Source organism: Triticum aestivum, chromosome 6D, assembly GCF_018294505.1.
Source record: "Triticum aestivum cultivar Chinese Spring chromosome 6D, IWGSC CS RefSeq v2.1, whole genome shotgun sequence".
Lineage (NCBI taxonomy): Eukaryota > Viridiplantae > Streptophyta > Magnoliopsida > Poales > Poaceae > Triticum > Triticum aestivum.
In genome coordinates, this window is record NC_057811.1 from 381,235,015 (window position 1) to 381,253,592 (window position 18,578).

An 18,578-nucleotide genomic window follows, 5' to 3' on the forward strand; every position below is an offset into this window, starting at 1 on the left:
ATAACATGTAAAACAAAACATACTTAGTAAACATCCCCAGATTATGCATATAACTCATGGTAGCAGCAGGTTTACATGGCATCACAATGTTACAGCTACAGACTTGGTACAAATGACTATCACAGAAATCAGCAACATCATGGAGGCTACTTTGCATGCTTGTGCTAGTCACCACATAGATTACAAAAATACAATACAAGCACCTATGTAAAGATGGAATGATGTAGTTCAAAACACATGTAGAGATCATGCTCATAGGATGCACATACAAAAAGCAACGAAAATGACAAAACAACAAGTTCTGATAACAGACAGCAGTTAACAGTATATAGCACTCTTGCAATGATGACTTGGGCATCAAGATTATCTCAAACAAGCATGGCACAATGTAATGAAGTGAAGAGAATCTCATGATGAACATTTGACATATCATGCACGCAAAACGGAGCAATACACATGCAGTTATGATCCGATGAACAAGTGCACATGAATATGAAATCTGGGGACTTGGCAGAAAACACCTAGCGGAAAAAATCAACGGGACGGGGGTGTCCGAGATGCGGGAGGCGTTTGATTCGAAGGATGGGTGGATCTGATCCAGCTTCGACTCCGGCGAGGTGCGGTTCTCCGGCGAGGGACTCCAGCGATGGCGCGGCGGGGAAGGCATGGGTCGACGGGGACGGCGCGGGGCGCGATCGGAGGAGCCGAGGCGCGCGGCGAGGCGGCGACAGCCGGGGGCGGCGCCGGGCGGCGGAACCGAGGCGGGGCGGCGGTGCCGGGCTCCCGGGCGGCGGAGCCGGCGGCCCGCGGCGAGCGGCGCGGCTGGAGCGGAGGGGGGAGGAGGCCGGGGGGAGGGTCGGCGAACTCCGGCGAACAGCGGTGGCCGGCGGCGGAGACGACGGCGGCGGACGGCGAGCGGTATCCAGGCGGCGGCACGGGAGGCGCGCGGGCCAGCAGGCGGCGGAGACTCGGGCCCGGGCGGGCCCCGGATGGGCTCAGCGGGCTGGCGGCGCGGGGACGGCGGCGGAGGACAGGTGTCAGCGCGGGAGAGGCCGGGCGGTGGCGGCGGACATGTCCGTCGGGGTTGGACGTGTCTGGCGGCGAGAGGGAGGAAGAAGGCTAGGGTTAGACCGAGAATTTCGGGAGAGGGGGCTAATTTATAGGTAGAGGGAGCTAGGAGAGTCCAAATGAGGTGCGGTTTTCGCCCACACGATCGTGATTGAACGACCGAAAGCATGGAGGGGGTTAGGATAGGCTAGTGGGCTGATTTGGAGGGGTGTTGGGCTGCAAGACAAAAGGGGCTTTCGGGCTACGCGGTTAACTGTTGGGGCATCAAACGACCTCCAAATGAAACGAAATTTGACGGGCGGTCTGTCGGTGATATACCAAGGCCACTCGGCAAATCTCGGCCCATTCCGAGAACATTTTTCTCCCGCTCACGAAACAAGGTCTGAGAGGGATGACGGGCACGTGCGAGTGTGGTTGGGCTCAGAACGGACAACGGAGAGAAACAGCGGAACCGGAACGGATGCAAGTTTTGAAAAACATGCAGATGAAATGCAGATGATGACATGGCAAAATGCAACATGCAAGCAAATGACATGGCAAAGACAGCGAATAACTGGAAGACACCTGGCGCATCGGATCCGGGGTGTTACAAAATCAAACCTATGACCACCGTTTTTACTTATAAAGTATTCATTCTTATAGAAATATTCCTATTATGATATTTTTACAACACTTATTCATATCTTGCAGGACTGGTGCGTTTAGGCACCCAAACTTCATCGGAAGTGTTTACAACCTTCAAGCTAGGGATCATCTTGTGCGAAAAGATAGAACTAGATGGGGTGAGCTGAAAAGAACAAGGGACTTGCGCACTTAGTCAGACAGAGAAGAGGAGATATTTGCTTGTTGGCGTGAGAAGGGACTGGTCTGGCGCGACGAACCAGACGCATGTCTGATCCCACGCGCGAGGCCACGAGAAAGCAGAGGAGTAGAGGGGGTCGAAGGGAAGAAAACCACCAGGGCCGACTGCCTTTTCCTCTCCTCATCCTCGCTGCCTTCCACGGGCTCACCTACCACCAGATCTACAGCAACGCGGAAAACAGGGGATCAAGGGGAACGAGAGTGAGAACCATATCGAGGGTTTCGGGAGGCTTGCGACGTGGCTGATCCAGCGCGAGGCCTCTCCTTCCTAACCTTTAACTTCTCCTGCTTCTCTTCAACACCGACGCTCGTGCTTCTCTGCTCCAACTTCGACGACCGCCGCTGCGGCATCTCCTCGACACCAACAGCGGGACGCCGGACTCCTGGTGGTGCTCTGCTTCGGGTGGTCGGCTAACCTCCCACGAAGACCGCCATGATTCCTTCCCAAGGCCGGGTCCTCCGCTGCTGATCTTCACCAAGACTTCTTCACCACGCTACAGCTCTACCCCAAGGATCCTCTACTGCTACTCTTCTTCGCCTGCAACATCTACAGCTTTGAATCGAAGATCATCAAGACCCATAGGCTCTGAACCTCACTCTTCTCTTGTTCCTGTTCTCTGAACATATGCACTGTTGGGTCTGAAATTTACTTTGTTACCTGTGCACCTTTGCTGAACCCTCATGTATCCTTGCTCAATTGTTGTGACCCTTTGCTGGATATGAAGTTAGTAGTTATTCTCCTGTAAGCTGCTGTCACTTTAATAGGTTGCATGAGTTGTGTGTGATGTCTGAACCATCTTCCATGTGCTAGTGTTACTTGTCTGTTTGATTACAAGAAAACCACCAAAAAAGAGACAGTCCTATTTCTGAACCTTAACCTTTGTTGCATATTATTTTGTTTTACCTTGTTCGAGTGGCTGCTTGTTGTCACTACGGTTTGATTCATCTGTTCAGTTGTTCTGAATGTTTCGAATGTGTGCTTCGAAGTTCTAGATCCGTGTGGAGAACACGACATCCATAGTTTGGGCGCAAAAACCCTGCTATATTACATCTGATCACTTTGGCGCCGTTGCCGGCGATCTAAATTTCATGATCACATTTGTAGAAGTAGATCAGGATTTATTTTAGGTCGATTCCGTAGTATTGCTGGCAACTAACCATTTCCTAACATTGTCTGCAATTTTGAGAAAACTAGCATGTGTCAATTTCAGGAACTTTACAGGAAATTGTCTTATGTTACAATCTGAAGAAAGTTCACTAGAGCCATTTGATCCAGAAATTGAAAGGACTTTATTGAGAAGAAGAAGGGAGAATCAGACACGGCTTCAAGTTGCTGAAACTTTGCAAGATCAAGAAGAAGGAAAGATGCCTGATCCAGTACCTTTGCTCAGGGACTTGTGGATCCCAAGAGATCATGGGATACCAGGAGAAATGGTGCAACCAATTATTCAGGAGAACAATTCTGAATTGAAGCCTGCTCTGATTAACATGGTACAACAGTCTAGATTTGGTGGAACAGCTTTAGAAGACCCACATGAGCATATAAGGACTTTCTTGGAGTATTGTAACACCCTCAAGCAAAATGGAGTTTCACCGAGTGCTATCAGATTATCAATATTCCCATTTTCCTTGAGAGATGGAGCAAGAGTATGGCTTCACTCGTTGCCTGAATATCTGAAGGATACTTGGGAGACTTTATTGCAGACATTTCTTGAGAGATACTTTCCACCAACAAAAGCTGCTGAATACAGGGACAAGTTAACAAGGTTTACTTAATATGATGGAGAAAGTTTGTATGACGCATGGCAAAGATTCAACTCTTTAATTAGAATGTGTCCTCATCATGGTTTAGAAAGATGGCTGGTGTTACAAACCTTTTACAAAGGACTGTCCACTCAAACCAGAGCTTTTGTCGATTCTGCTGCTGGAGGAGGAATCATGAACAAAACCCTTGATGAAGCATTTGCATTTGCATTGATTGAAAGTTTGGCGTCTCATCATTTCCAATGGTCAAGTGAAAGAGCAATAGCATCACCTCATGCTGGTTTGTATAATGTCTCTGCAAATGATAGCATGGTGGCTCAGATTGACATCTTGAACAAGAAGATGGATAGTATCATGTCAAATTGCATTGGTACATCTGTAGCTTCAGTAAGTGTGCCTCAAATGTGTGATGTATGTGGCCAAGCAGGTCATCCTTCAACAGAATGTACCTTCTATTCAGCAATCAGATCATCGGTTTCAGAAGTAAGTTATGCCCAAAGTCAAGGTCCATTCTCAAACAACTACAATCCTTCTTGGAGGAACCATCCAAACTTTTCGTACAAGAACAATCAGTCATATGCATGTGGATCGACAGTACAAGGAAATCGACCACCAAATCATCCAAGTCAATTTCAAGTGCCGAGGCAGAATGAACAACAAAATGTTCAGTCAGATGGAATGGAGGAAATCATGAAGATGCAGTTGGAATTGATGAACAAGATGACAAATGAAGTTAATGGCTTAAAGGATTCTGTTAAGATGCTTGTGAGCAAAATGGATAGTATGGTGGGAGAAAATGAAGCAAGGCTTCATGCTCAACCAACTCCAAACCCGAAAGCTCACTGTGGGGCAATATCTTCAGTTGATGCAGTGACTACAAGGAGTGGAGTTATGACATGACCATTACTTCCTATTCCGAAGACATATGTTCCTCCTGCTATGAGGCCAAGTTCATCCGGAACTCCATCTTCAACATCATCAGAGAAAATAAAGGAGAAAGAAGTTGATTACTGAATTGAAACTGAAGTCGAATTTCCTGGTTTTCAAACAAGAGCTGAGCCTTTGCTAGAGGAAGCAATAACAACCAATAACATTCCCTTTCCTGAGAGGTTCAACAAACCCAAAGATGACAAGCAATTTGCCAAATTTTTGGAAACTATGAAAGGAGTTCAGATTACTATTCCTATTCTTGAAGCTGTGTTGCATGTTCTGATGTATGCCAAATATTTCAAGGAATTATTAACAAAGAAAAGAAGCATGTCTGAGCCAGAAGTTGTAACTCTATCAAAGGAATGCAGTGCAATAATTCAGAATTCCATGCCTCAAAAATTGGATGATCCAGGAAGTTTTTGTGTACCATGTGTGATTGGAAACAAAACTTAAAGTGCTCTGTGTGACTTGGGCTCAAGTGTTAGTGTGTTACCACATTCAGTTAGCAAAAGGATGTTCTTGGGAGAATTAAATACAACATCCATAACTCTTCAGTTAGCCGACATAATTTATTGGAGACCTGTTGGAATTCTTGAGGATGTTCCGATCAAAGTTGGGAAGTTTGCTTATCCGGTTGACTTTGTAGTGCTAGATATGGAGGACAAGAGTGAGGCTGTGATTCTTGGAAGACCATTTTTGGCCACAGCTGGTGCACTTATTGATGTCCAAGAAGCTAAATTGAGCTTGAGGTTTGGAAAGGAAAAGGTGGAGTTTGACATGAAGCATGCAACACATGTTCCGCAAAGAGAAAAACACTGCTATAGAATTGATACATTACATAAATGTGTGGAAGAAGGTTATGAAGAGAGGTATGGAAGTAATTGTTGTGAAGTAGTTGAGGAGGACAATAGTGAAATTAGATATGAGGAAATCAGACCTGTGAGCATGTTGGAAAGTAGTGCAAGACCATTAGAGAAGATGCAACCAAGGCAAATAGAAATGGAACTACTTCCAGAAAGTTTGAAGTATGCATTCTTAGACAATGAAAACCAGTGGCCAATTATCGTAAACAGCGAGTTGATGGAAATGCAAATGAAAGGGCTTCAAGCTATTTTGCAAAAGTACAAGGATGTTATTGGATATTCGATTGATGACATGAAAGGGATAAATCCTGTTGTCTGCTCTCATAGGATTTACTTGAAAGAAAGCAGTGTGCCAATTAGAGAAAGTCAAAGAAGGTTAAATCCCAATTTACAAGAGGTTGTCAAAAAGGAGATTCTTAAATTGCTCTCTGCTGATATCATATGCCCAATTTCGGACAGCGAGTGGGTGAGCCCTATTCACATGGTGCCCAAAAAAGGAGGAATAACTGTCATCGAAAACGAACAAGGGCAAACGATTCCTAGTAGGACTGTCACAAGGTGGAGAATGGTCAATGATTTCAGAAAGTTAAATGAAGTAACAAGGAAGACCATTTTCCTTTACATTTTATTGACCAAATGCTGGAAAGGCTTGCTGGGCATGAATATTTCTGCTGCTTAGCTGGATATTCAGGATTCTTGCAAATCCCAATTCACCCAGATGATCAAGATAAAACAACTTTCACTTGCCCATACGGAACATTTGCTTACAAAAGACTAGCTTATGGACTTTGTAATGCACCCCCAACTTTTCAAAGGTTTATACTCTCTATATTCTCTGATACGATAGGAATCAAAGTGGAGGTGTTCATAGATGATATTACAGTCGTTGGAAAAAGTTATGAAGATTGCTTGAATAATCTGGCAGCAGTTCTTCAGAGGTGTTCAGAACACAATCTAGTCCTAAACTGGGAGAAGTGTCAGTTTCTTGTAAGAGAAGGAATTATTTTGGGACATTTGGTATCTAAAAGAGGAATTGAGGTTGATCAAGCAAAAGTTGAAGTAATATCAAAACTTCCACCACTTGTAAATGTGAAGGGAGTGAGGAGCTTTTTGGGACATGCTGGGTTCTATAGACGATTCATAAAGGATTTATCCAAGATAGCCAAACCCCTCACTAATATCCTAAACAATGATGTTAAGTTCAACTTTGATGCAGAATGTGAAAAATCCTTCAACTTGCTCAAGGAAGCATTGGTCACTGCTCCAGTAGTCCAACCCCCTGACTGGGAATTACCATTTGAGATAATGTGTGATGCAAGCGACTTTGCTGTAGGTGCAGTACTTGGACAAAGAAAAGGAAAAGATTTGCATGTAATATACTATGCTAGCAAAACACTTGATGATGCTCAAGCTAATTACACAACCACCTAAAAGGAGTTGTTGGCAGTAGTGTATGCCTTTGAAAAATTCAGGCCATATCTTGTGGGATCTCATTGTGTAGTTTACACAGACCACGCTGCAATAAGATAATTACTCAGCAAGAAAGAAGCCAAGCCAAGGTTAATTAGATGGATACTCTTGCTTCAAGAATTTGATGTGGAAATCAAGGACAAGAAAGGAGCTGAAAATGTTGTGGCAAGATCACTTGTCGAGATTGCAAAACAATGCAGTAGACTCCTTACCTATCAATGATGTTTCACCAGGGAGCAATCTTATGCAAGTTACTAGTATACAAAACTATACACCATGGTACGCAGATATAGTTAATTACCTGGTCTGTAACAAAGTTCCTATAGATTTTGGGTATCAAAAGAAGAAGAAATTCCTATCAGATATGAAGCACTTCTTTTGGGATGAACGTTACTTATTCAAGCATTGTGCTGATGGTATTGTTTGAAGATGCTTGCCAGAAAGTGAAACTAAAAGTGTGATCTATCATTGCCATTCATCCCCTTAAGGAGGTCATGCAAGTACTCGAAAGACTCAAGCAAAAAATTTGCAAGCAAGATTTTATTGGCCAACTTTATTCAAGGATGTACATTCCTATATTGAACCTTGTGATCCTTGTCAGAGAACTGGAAAGATTTCAACAAGGCAAGAGATGCCTCAAAAAGGAATTCTTGAAGTAGAGCTCTTTGATGTATGGGGAATTGATTATGTTGGACCCTTGCCATCATCAAAAGGGTACAAATACATATTGGTGGCAGTGGACTATGTGTCAAAATGGGTTGAGGCTGTGCCAACCGTCAATGCTGATTCCAAGTCAGTTTGCAATTTATTCAAGCAAGTGATCTTTCCAAGATTTGGTGTGCCACAGATTGTTATCAGTGATGGATGAACGCATTTCAACAACTCCCAACTAGAATCTCTCTTAGCAAAATATGGAGTTCATAATCACAGAATTACAACTCCATATCACCCACAAGCAAACGGACAAGTGGAGCTGTCTAATAGAGAAATAAAGGCTATCCTCGAGAAGGTAGTATCAAAGTCAAGGTCTGACTGGGTACTGAAATTACCAGACACACTGTGGGCATATAGGACAGCTTATAAAACACCAATTGGAATGTCACCATTCAGGTTAATATATGGAAAAGCATGCCATCTACCCATTGAACTTGAACACAAAGCTCAGTGGGCACTAAGGAAACTCAATATCGACCTTGATACAGCAGGAAAACATACAAAACTTCAACTCTGTGAAATGGAAGAACTGAGAGCTGACTCTTACGAGAGTGCAAGAATCTACAAAGAAAGACCAAGCTCTGGCATGACAAGCATATATTGAGGAAAGAATTTCATCTTGGACAGTTGGTATTGGTCTACGATACTAGGTTTCATTTCTTTCCCGGTAAATTCAAGTCAAGATGGTATGGCCCTTGCAAGGTGAAGAAGATTATGAAAAGTGGTGCTATCCAAGTGCAAAGTACTTCTGGAGGTCTCTTCCTTGTAAATGGTCAAAGACTGAAGCCTTACATCCCTGGAGACACACCTCTGATTTCTGAAGATGAGAATGCAAGCGAAGATCAAGACCTGGAGAAGGAAATTCAAGAAGGCGAGGGGAGCCAAGAGGTGGTGTCAATCCCTGCATGACCCTGACCCCACTGAAGAGACATGGTCGAGCTAAAGACCTAAAACAAGCACCTTTCAGGAGGCAACCTGAATCTTTAATAAGTTCTTTTCCTTATTTAGTTTTCATAGAAAAGTTTTTATGTGTTTATGTCTTTCTTTTTCAGTGAATAAAGGCAAGGCGAGCACAAACAGGGAACGCAAACAGAGAAGAGTGGAGAGAAGAAACTAGGGGAGAATATTATACAAATACCAGGTGATTCTGTTCCACTTGAAGCAACCTTTAGAAAATTCAGTATGAGGACTGGCGTTTAATTGCATTGAAAATCTTTCTTTTTCTGTATTGTGACACGTTACTCATCACTGCAAAGTAGGATTCACCCCAAGAAGATTGTTGATTCTCTTAATACTAAAACTATGCAGTTGTATTCTTCTTATGGTAAATTGTGATAATGAATACTTTATACCTCCGTGTAAATGTTCAATGGGAATGCCTTGAGTCTAAGTGAAACCTACTGATGAATTGATGTGTTGTGTGTGACTGTCCCAAGTTAAGCTAAGTAACTCGTGGCACTTAAGTAGTAACTATGATCTCTGGATCTGTAGTCTGTGAAAAACAGTGCCATTAGCTATGGATTTCTCTTTCAATTACTCCTGTTTTACTTAAGCTAAGTAATTTTCAAATAAATATATAATATGTTTATAATAATTTAAGTCCGATCGACCTACAGTAGCATGTCATGTTCCCTGGATTGGTGGCTTGTGAAATCTGGTAGATTGGACTGTAAAATTTCATATAAATGCTATAATTGTCGAACCAGGTGTATACCATGTTCTCTGGATCGGTGGTATGTTCCTTTGGGGGAGACAATAACTAAAAAATGCTATAATTGTCGAACCAGGTGTAAACCATGTTCTCTGGATCGGTGGTATGTTCCTTTGGGGAGACAATAACAAAAAAATTCTAATAATTGGTCAAGCCAGGTGTATACCATGTTCTCGGGATCGGTGGTATGTTCCTTTGGTGAGACTGATATAATATCATTACTTGTGCTTTAAATTCAATAAGTAACTTGTTTTTTTAATTGATTTTGGGTCCCAGCTTATCTTAGGGCTGAAGACACAGCCAGCTCTTGATTAATAGGATTCACTTTCACTCAAGGCCATTGACTTGGAACATTTACAGTGTGTTATAAATTATTGCTTATCGCAATTTAGCTTCAGTAGAGTACATTTGCCTAGTTCTAGTATTGTCGGAATTACTATCTATCCGAAAGTGCATCTTTACGAGGCAGTGTGGGTAGTGTCACTATCATTTTCCTTTACTTGAGGACAAGCAAAGATCTGGGTGTGGGGGAGATTGATAGAACTTTCATTCATATAGTATTTCAAGCCTTTTTGCATAACAAATCAAACCTATGACCATAGTTTTTTACTTATAAAGTATTCATTCTTATAGAAATATTCCTATTATGATATTTTTACAAGACTTACTCATATCTTGCAGGACTGGTGCGTTTAGGCACCCAAACTTCATCGAAAGTGTTTACAACCTTCAAGCTAGGGATCATCTTGTGCGAAAAGATAGAACTAGAAGGGGCGAGCTGAAAAGAACCAGGGACTTGCGCACCTAGTCAGGCAGAGAAGAGGAGATGTCTTCTTGTTGGTGTGAGAAGGGACTGGTCTGGCGCGACCAACCAGACGCATGTCTGATACCACGCGCGAGGCCACGAGAGAGTAGAGGAGTAGAGGGGGTCGAAGGAAAGAAAACCACCAGGGCCGACTGCCTTTTTCTCTCCTCCTCCTCGCTTCCTTCCACGGGCTCACCTACCACCAGATCTACAGCAACACAGAAAACAGGGGATCAAGGGGAACGAGAGCGAGAACCAGCTCGAGGGTTTCGGGAGGCTTGCGGTGTGGCTGATCCACCGCAAGGCCTCTCCTTCCTGACCTTCAACCTCTGCTGCTTCTCTTCAAAACCAACGCTCGCGCTGCTCTACTCCAACTCCGATGACCGCCTCTGCGGCATCTCCTCGACACAAACAGCGGGACGCCGGACTCCTGGTGGTGCTCTGCTCCAGGTGGTCGGCTGACCTCCCGCGAAGCCCTCCATGATTCCTTCCCAAGGCCGGGTCCTCCGCTGCTCATCTTGACCAAGACTTCTTCACCACGCTGCAACTCTACCCCATAGGCTCTGAACCTCTCTCTTCTCTTGTTCCTATTCTCTGAACATATGCACTGTTGGGTCTGAAATTTACTCTGTTACCTGTGCACCTTTGCTGAACCCTCATGTATCCTTGCTGAATTGTTGTGACCCTTTGCTGGATATTAAGTTAGTAGTTATTCTCCTGTGAGCTGCTGTAACTTTAATTGGTTGCATGAGTTGTGTGTGATGTCTGAACCATCTTCCATGTGCTAGTGTTACTTGTTTGTTTGATTACAAGAAAACCACACAAAAAAGACAGTCCTATTTCTAAACCCTTTACCTTTGCTGCATATTATTTTGTTTTACCTTGTTCCAGTGGCTGCTTGTTGTCTCTACGGTTTGATTCATCTGTTCAGTTGTTCTGAATGTTTCGAATGTGTGCTTCGAAGTTCTAGATCCCTGTGGAGAACACGTCATCCGTAGTTTGGGCGCAAAAACCCTACTATATAGATCTGATCATGCAGCAACCCCACCAACGCCTCGAGCATATTTGTGGTGGACGCCTGCCGCTTTTGAAGCTCCGTGAACTCCCGCACATAACGGAGGAGCATGGCACTCCTCTCCTCCTTGAGCTCACGGAGCTCCATGTCCTTGGCCCTGAGCTTCGCATCCTTGGCCTCGAGCTCCTATGTCAGGTGCCTCACCTCAGACTCCGTGATCTCCTACGCCGCCATGGCACCGGGTAGAAGCAATGGGAAGAGGAAGCAAGGGGGGCGAAACGGCTGAAAGGCAATGCAATCTACAGGAAGGCGGAGGGAGCCAGCCGAGGAGCGGGGAATCTTTAGGTTTTCACCATGGGAAAACACCAGTCGACGACTTCTCACTTCAGGGAGCAGTGGGTTTTACAGGCGGAGTCATCATGACTAATTACTGCCACGCCTACTCCCGTCAATCAAAAAATTAAAAATCCTGCCGCGCCTGCCGCACCCAAAGACTAGAGCAACACCGCGATGGATATTTAAATTTACCTGCCGGCAAGGAGATAAAAAAAGGATGAAAAAACAAATGTGGCGGCGGCCTAGCTAATCGGTCGCACTAGCCCAACTAGCTAGCCACCGTGCTTCACTGATGTACTCGGAGGGAAAGGTGGTCTTTCGTGATTTGATGACTCATTTACTTGCTTCGGCACTACGACCGAGGACAACCCAGAAAACGTGCGGTAGGGCGTCCCACGTCTCGGCAAGGAAGAATATATGCATGCACCACCCGGGAGGACCCCGAAACTGCGCGGTAGGGTGTGCCATGTCTCGGCATGGAGGAAAAATGTGCGTGTAAAAATATACTGTATCAGACGTAGTAGTACCTATGGTTCAACCTCGGGACCCAGCCAGTCGGTCGAAAACAACCCACTAGCCACACAGCTTCATCATGCTAACGTGGCACAGAGGATTGGTGTGGTTAGCTCCGTCTCGACCAGCCACAACGTCTCTTGTTCTAGGCGATTCTTCTATTTTCAAAGGTTTTTTAGTTATAATAACACCACGGCAAGCTAGCGCCGCTCTTCGTGTGTGCCCGTGCATCTAATGGTTAGACGATGGAGAGGAGAGAGAGATCGCAGACCTGGGACCCACCAGTAAGTGAGTCAACGGTCATGCACGTGTTGACGAGGCACTCCCTCTACTCTACTCAACGTAATACTGTATAAAATCAAGTTATGGGACAAAGCCAACAACCGTTGTTGTTTCAGGCTATCGACTTACGCTTTGTAGTCCAGGTTGCCAGTTCGAATCTCGTCTTTCAGATTTGTTAGTTTTAGGTCCAAATTTGATCAATGACAAGTGGGACCCCCGTGTGTTGTTCCGATATTTAAGTGGAGGATGGTTTTTTTGAACAAACATTTTGCACGCTTAGACAAGTAACTGCACAAGTTACACGTATTTTGCAAGTTTACGAGCAAAAATGACAGCGGCATAGGATATCACATCCACCCCGCAGCTTAGATGCTATGGTGATATGAGTTTTTACATCGTTAGAACTAAGATTCAATGGCTTGGGAGTATTCTTTGTAATTATGTGCAATTTCCAAACTCTCCAAGGTTTTTTTTGCAAATAAAACATTTAGGCCTCATGTGTGCCGCTGCATCTTGGATCCAACGGCTCCCCGTTGCTCATATTAGGTGCTCCCCATAGCTTAATTAGCCGATATGGTGATATGAGCATCTAGGTCGTATGATCTGTGATCAGATGCCACATGCGTAGTGCTTGTACTTTCCGCGCAATTCCCAAACTCTCTCAGGCGTATATTGGAAAAACATTCAAACCTCCTACTGTGAGCCGTTAGATCTCCGTGAACTCATATCACCATAGAATCTACGGTGCGGGGGCACCTCATATTCTCCCGTGCGAGAAAACATCAGGTGCTCTCGCAGCTTGGACGCTACGGTGATACGAGCTTCGAGGTCGTTTGATCTGAGATCCAATGGCATCTGAGCAGTCTTTGTGCTTGTAAGCAGTGGCCAAACTATTTGGGGGCTTTTCTGCAAAAAAACATTCGAACCACCAAGGAGTTGTTGGGTCACAAATCCAACGGCTCCGAAGAGCTTGTATCACCAAAGCATCTAAGGTGTGGTAGCACATCATATACTTACATACAAGAGAATATGATGTCCTCCTTCATCTTAGATGCTACGGTGATACGAGCTTCGAGGTCGTTGGATATGGGATCCAAGGGCATCTGAGTAGTTTTTGTACAAATTGTGTGCAATTCTCAAACTCATCAAGGTTTCCTGTAAAAATATTAAGACATCCTGTGAGCTCCTATATCTCTGATCTACATGCTCCAAGGAACTCGTATCTGTACATAGCATCTAATAAGGGGCACATGATATTCTCCCGGGGAGGAGGAGGGTGCAGAACCAATCGGTGTTTGGGAGGGTGGGGACAAATATAATCTAAACGATCCTAAACACAACTTCCCAATTTTATCTAAGGTCGAGGGGTTAACCCCGACAATTTACATAGCTCGACCTAAACACAACATTTGCATGTACTGTAGCACTAGACTTAATATTCATGTTTCAGTTTCCTATTCATTTTGAATATTGAATTGAGGATCATGCATCTCTTACATTTTACTCCCTTCGTTCCAAAATATTAGTCTTTTTAGAGATTTCAAATGGACTACCACATACGAATGTATATAGATATATTTTAGAGTGTAGATTCACTCATTTTGCTCCATATGTAGTCACTTGTTGAAATTTCTAAAAGACTAATATTTAGGAACAGAAGGAGTATTTTTTAATTCGTGTCATACATGCATGGTTTGGAAAAATAGATGCACTATACTTATTGGATTGTTGTTGTGTTCGTGTGTGTGTATGTGTGTGTGTGTGTGTGTGGTCATATGCTTGATACATACAAAGTTTTCTCACCACCATACGCTTCATCTTTTAAATTTGAATTTGCAATGAATAACTTACTAGGGATACCATGAAATGTGAAAATCCACGTTGAGATCACTATATCACAAACTCATTCTAATTCAAGAACTCGTCATAAATCAATTACCACGTTGACATTACTATTTGCAAGGAAAATATGGGCATTGTAATACACATAGATTCGTTCGGCAATTTAAAAGATTCATTTCGTGTACTCGAATGGTAGGAACCAACGGCGTACCAGCCAGACCTTGGCTCGTGTTGATCCTAAAAAAACCGGGCTCGTGTTGATCCTAAAAATACCAGGCTCGTGTCCTTCTGGTGGCGTGCGTGGTACGCACATTAGCCAACCCCAACCAGTCGAGCCTCCGCGTTTCGAGTCAAAATATCTGGCGGCCAGAATTCCACCCCTAAGAAATTCCCCTCATGTCCCCTGTCCATAGTGACTACCGATGAACGATGGAGGGATACTTTAGTAACTAGACAACATTACCTACCGTGCGGAGCACGGTTTAAGTCCCTCGGTTGCCGCTACCCAAGGTCACCCGTCAACTGCATTGCGTAGTACTAATAGGAGTACTACACCAGGATGAGCACAGAATTGAGCCCGTTTGTTCGTGCCTAGTACTTGACTTAATATATCAGGCAATGCACTGGTACGGAGGGATTATCCTTTTACTCTGCATATATAACTTGTCTGAAGTCTAACTAAGCAAAATGTTTGACCAAATCCTTTGTTAAGAAATACAACAGGAAAGATGGATGGCTTAATTTTTTTGCATGATGCAGGTTATGATATTGTTTCGAATCCTGGATTTTAAATTTCAGAAAATCCAAAAGTGACCAGAAAATCATGAAACTGAGCATGGTCACGTGATATGGCACAAATATTCCTACGTAATTTTTGTCTTCAATTTGAGACAGGCTGCTTATGTGAAGTTGCACAAATGAAGAGCCAAGGTATTTATTGAAACCGTGCCGCCATGAGTCCCGCTTCTCATCGGCAGGTGCCGTCCAAGCAAGCGTGTGAGTCAACGGGGGGCGTGCGAGCAGACCGCTGCGCCAGCTGATAGGAGGCGTGCGAGCAGACCGTTGCTCAGGCTCACCGGGAGGCGAGCCCTTTGACCAGGCTCCGCCGCCCACCTTCGTCCCAACTGCTCCCACTTTTAATGTCGCCGGCGCCGCAGTTTAAAATCAACCCCGCACTACCCGGTATCTCTATAATCTTCTCTCTTCCTGTCCGATTCTCCTGTCGTCTACCTCCAACCAGCCTGACCTAATCGTACGCCATGCCGCATCACGATGGTCAACCCTTGGTCTTCCAGTTTCCTGAGGAAGACACCCAGCCGGAGTCTCAAGAACATAAGGCGCTTTGGGACGAGCTTGAACTGGCCTTGCGGGATGACGCCGCGCTTGTCCCCGCTCCCGTTCCGGCTCCCGTTGCCCCGACTACGCCAGCGCCCATCCCCGTGGCATTGATGGGCTGTGAGCCGCACATTATCGCCGAGCTTGATGCCACGGGGTTCCACGAGGTCCCCGCCAACTTTCACGCGCCCGTGCACCTGCCAGCGCATGCGCCTGCGCGTGCACTGGCGTGCACGCCTGTGCCAGTGCTCGTGCACACGAATGTCTCCGCCGTGCCGTTGCCAGCGCCTGTCCCCACGCGGGTGCCAGTGCCCCCCTTAGCAGCATGGATGGCCGCCGTCGACCGCTTCCTTGCACCGACGCCAGTGGCCTCCTCCCGCCAGTTGACTCGCTCCTGGAGACCGAAGTCTAGAACATTGTCGCCTTCCTTGAAGCTAGGGCCAACGTCCAGGAGTACGCAACAACGGCGCAAGACGCCGCCGTCGCTGTCGGTCAGTGGCCCGACGACACACAGAGCACGGCAGAGGAGCCGCTTCCCACCGCAAGATGCCGCCGCCGCCGCATAATCTAAATTTGCCATGAAAAATGTTTGGATTGCCATGCTTAAAACCCGAACGTTTATCATTTCCGTTTATTTTAGATCGATCGTCGTATGAATGTAAAGTCGGGGTCAGACTGAATGAAATCTATGGTTTGATCGATTGAATGTTCTGCTAGAGCCGTATCAAATTAAATATAAAATGTCATGAAGCCACATGTATTCCTTCTCATCCAACGACCTAGACTGCTTCAATGTCGAGCGCTCAACACGTTTAGCGTGCAGTTAATTTCATGCCAAAAATAGTGCTAATCACATAATAACACGCAAATAATATCCTACTTAATATCAGCATTCACTTAATATACTTCCAAATTAACATGCATTGCACGTACACATCGACTAGTACTACTAGTACGTGAAACTGGTGCCGTAACTTGTGAACGCGTCCAGATTTGGTCAACGGCAACATCGCCCGTGAGTTCTTTGTGTTTGCCCGTGCGTCTAAACGCAGAAGGGGAGGAGAGAGAGAGAGAGCACACATGGAACCCACCAGTAAGTGAAGGCAAATAGTACTATGTGCTAACGAGCCGGTCCCACTAATGTACTAAAAATAATATTACATGTTATCCATTAAATAGGATGTGGTAATATAAAAACATTATATGAACAAAGGGGGGGTACAACAAACATTGTTGTTCTACGTATGTTGCCTATTGACGTGCGGCTTGAAGGCCGTGGTCACATGTTCGATCCTCGTCCTTGTATTTTTAATTTGTATATGGGTCCAAATTTGTTTCATGATAGGTGGGGCCCTCGGTGTGTAGTTTGTAGCACTTTAATTTGTGGGTCGAAATTTGTCCCCTTCCAGGTGGACTATTGGTGTGTAGTTTTGTAGCTTATTTGTAATAATTAAAGAGAACAACATAGTTTTTTGCAATAATACCATGGTGCAACATTGAAGGTGAGAAAGGACGTGCGAGAGAGCGATGACCGATCCAGAGAGAAATCAATTGGGGGAGGTGCGGGGGTTGCAACGGTGTTCGGAGTAGTTGTGGGCCGAATGCTACGAAAATATAATCTAAATGCACCGGAATAAATGCCTACACAAATTAATCCAAGGATGGAGTGCCCCTCGCAATGTAAATAGCTCCGGCTTTGCGAGGGATGGAGAGGTAGCTTCAATGTGTGGAAGATACAGCATGATAAAGCAAGGTCAATCGAGAGACATATAGATATAGAGAGAAAGTGAGTGTGGTCCGACATTCATTGAAAAGATATATATGCTCTAGAGAGATATTGTCGGATTGAGCTTTTGGGAAGGGTGAGGGTTGTAAGATAGACCTTGAGAGATGATCCAGCCACATACAAGTAGATATATTTTGTGCGTTGGAGGAAGCAAGGTCAATCAATTACATGTATAAAGGGAGAGAGATTGAGCGAGTGTGGGTCGTCGTGCGATCGAAAGAGTGAGACAGGTTGGAGAGTGTGACCTAGATAGACAATGTGCATGAGAGAGTATATAATATGAATATGTCAATTTGGGCGCAAACATGGAGATATATCGTTTGTGTTCGAGAAAGAGCGAGGTCAATCGAGACATACAAAGAGAGAGAGAGAGAGTGAGCGAGCGAGAGAGAGAGATTGAGCGAGCGTAGTCCGCCATGAAGTCGAAAGAGTGGGGGCGACTTGGATGGACTAACCTAGATAGACAATCTGCATGAGAGAGTATAGAGTGTGTCGATCGAGGCCCGAATAGGGAGATATATCATTTGTGTGTGAAAGAAAACGAGGTTAATCGAGACTGAGATAAGAGAGCGAGGATTGAGTGAGTGTGGCCCACCGTGTGGAAGAAAGAGTGAGACAGTCTCGAGGTAGTGACCTAGATAGACAACGTGCGTGTGTGCGCACGAGAGGTTGTGGGCTAGATAGGCAATGCATGTATCTAGCGAGATAGGGTGGGAGGGAAAGTGAGAGAGAGGGAGAGCTCGGCATGGGGTGCAATGGCGGGTGTGTGAGGTAAATACATTTGGTAACAGAGTGGAAAAAGGGGGTTGTGTAGTTGAGAGAGTTAGAGATCGAAAAATGGAGAGAAAGAATGAACGTGTGTCGGAAACCGATAGCTTCCTAAGGTGGTTAGGAGAGGAAGATTGACCGATACAGGAAGTATGTAGTGTGTGTGCCGGGGGGGGGGGCTAAAAACAACATTTGAATGTAGATAGTACGAGACTTAATATCGATGTTTCAATTCCGTGTACATTGTAAGATTTGAACTGAGGACCATGCATATGGGTAATTATTTCGAATTTGTGCCATATTAGGTTTGGAAAAGTTGACATTGACTCGATTGTTGTGCTATTTTGTTGGTCATATGTTTGAACCCATCCAAAGTTTTCTCACTACCATGGTGTTCATCATATACATATGAATTTGTACTAAAAAAGTAGCATGCATACCGTGAAATGCGAAATCCACGTTAGAATTGGAGACTACTATGTGACACACACTCTAATTCAAATAACTAATTATAT

At 44.7% G+C, this 18,578-nt stretch overlaps 1 non-coding gene and 1 pseudogene across 1 annotated transcript; one reads left to right on the plus strand and one right to left on the minus strand.

The window, feature by feature from the left end:
- The first annotated feature begins 646 nt into the window (after nucleotides 1-646).
- On the plus strand, nucleotides 647-8,579 carry LOC123142618 (uncharacterized; annotated as a pseudogene).
- LOC123146525 (small nucleolar RNA R71) lies at nucleotides 3,673-3,779 on the minus strand. The gene has a single exon (XR_006472779.1). It is a non-coding gene; the product is annotated as a small nucleolar RNA R71 (small nucleolar RNA).
- Nucleotides 8,580-18,578: the final 9,999 nt, after the last annotated feature.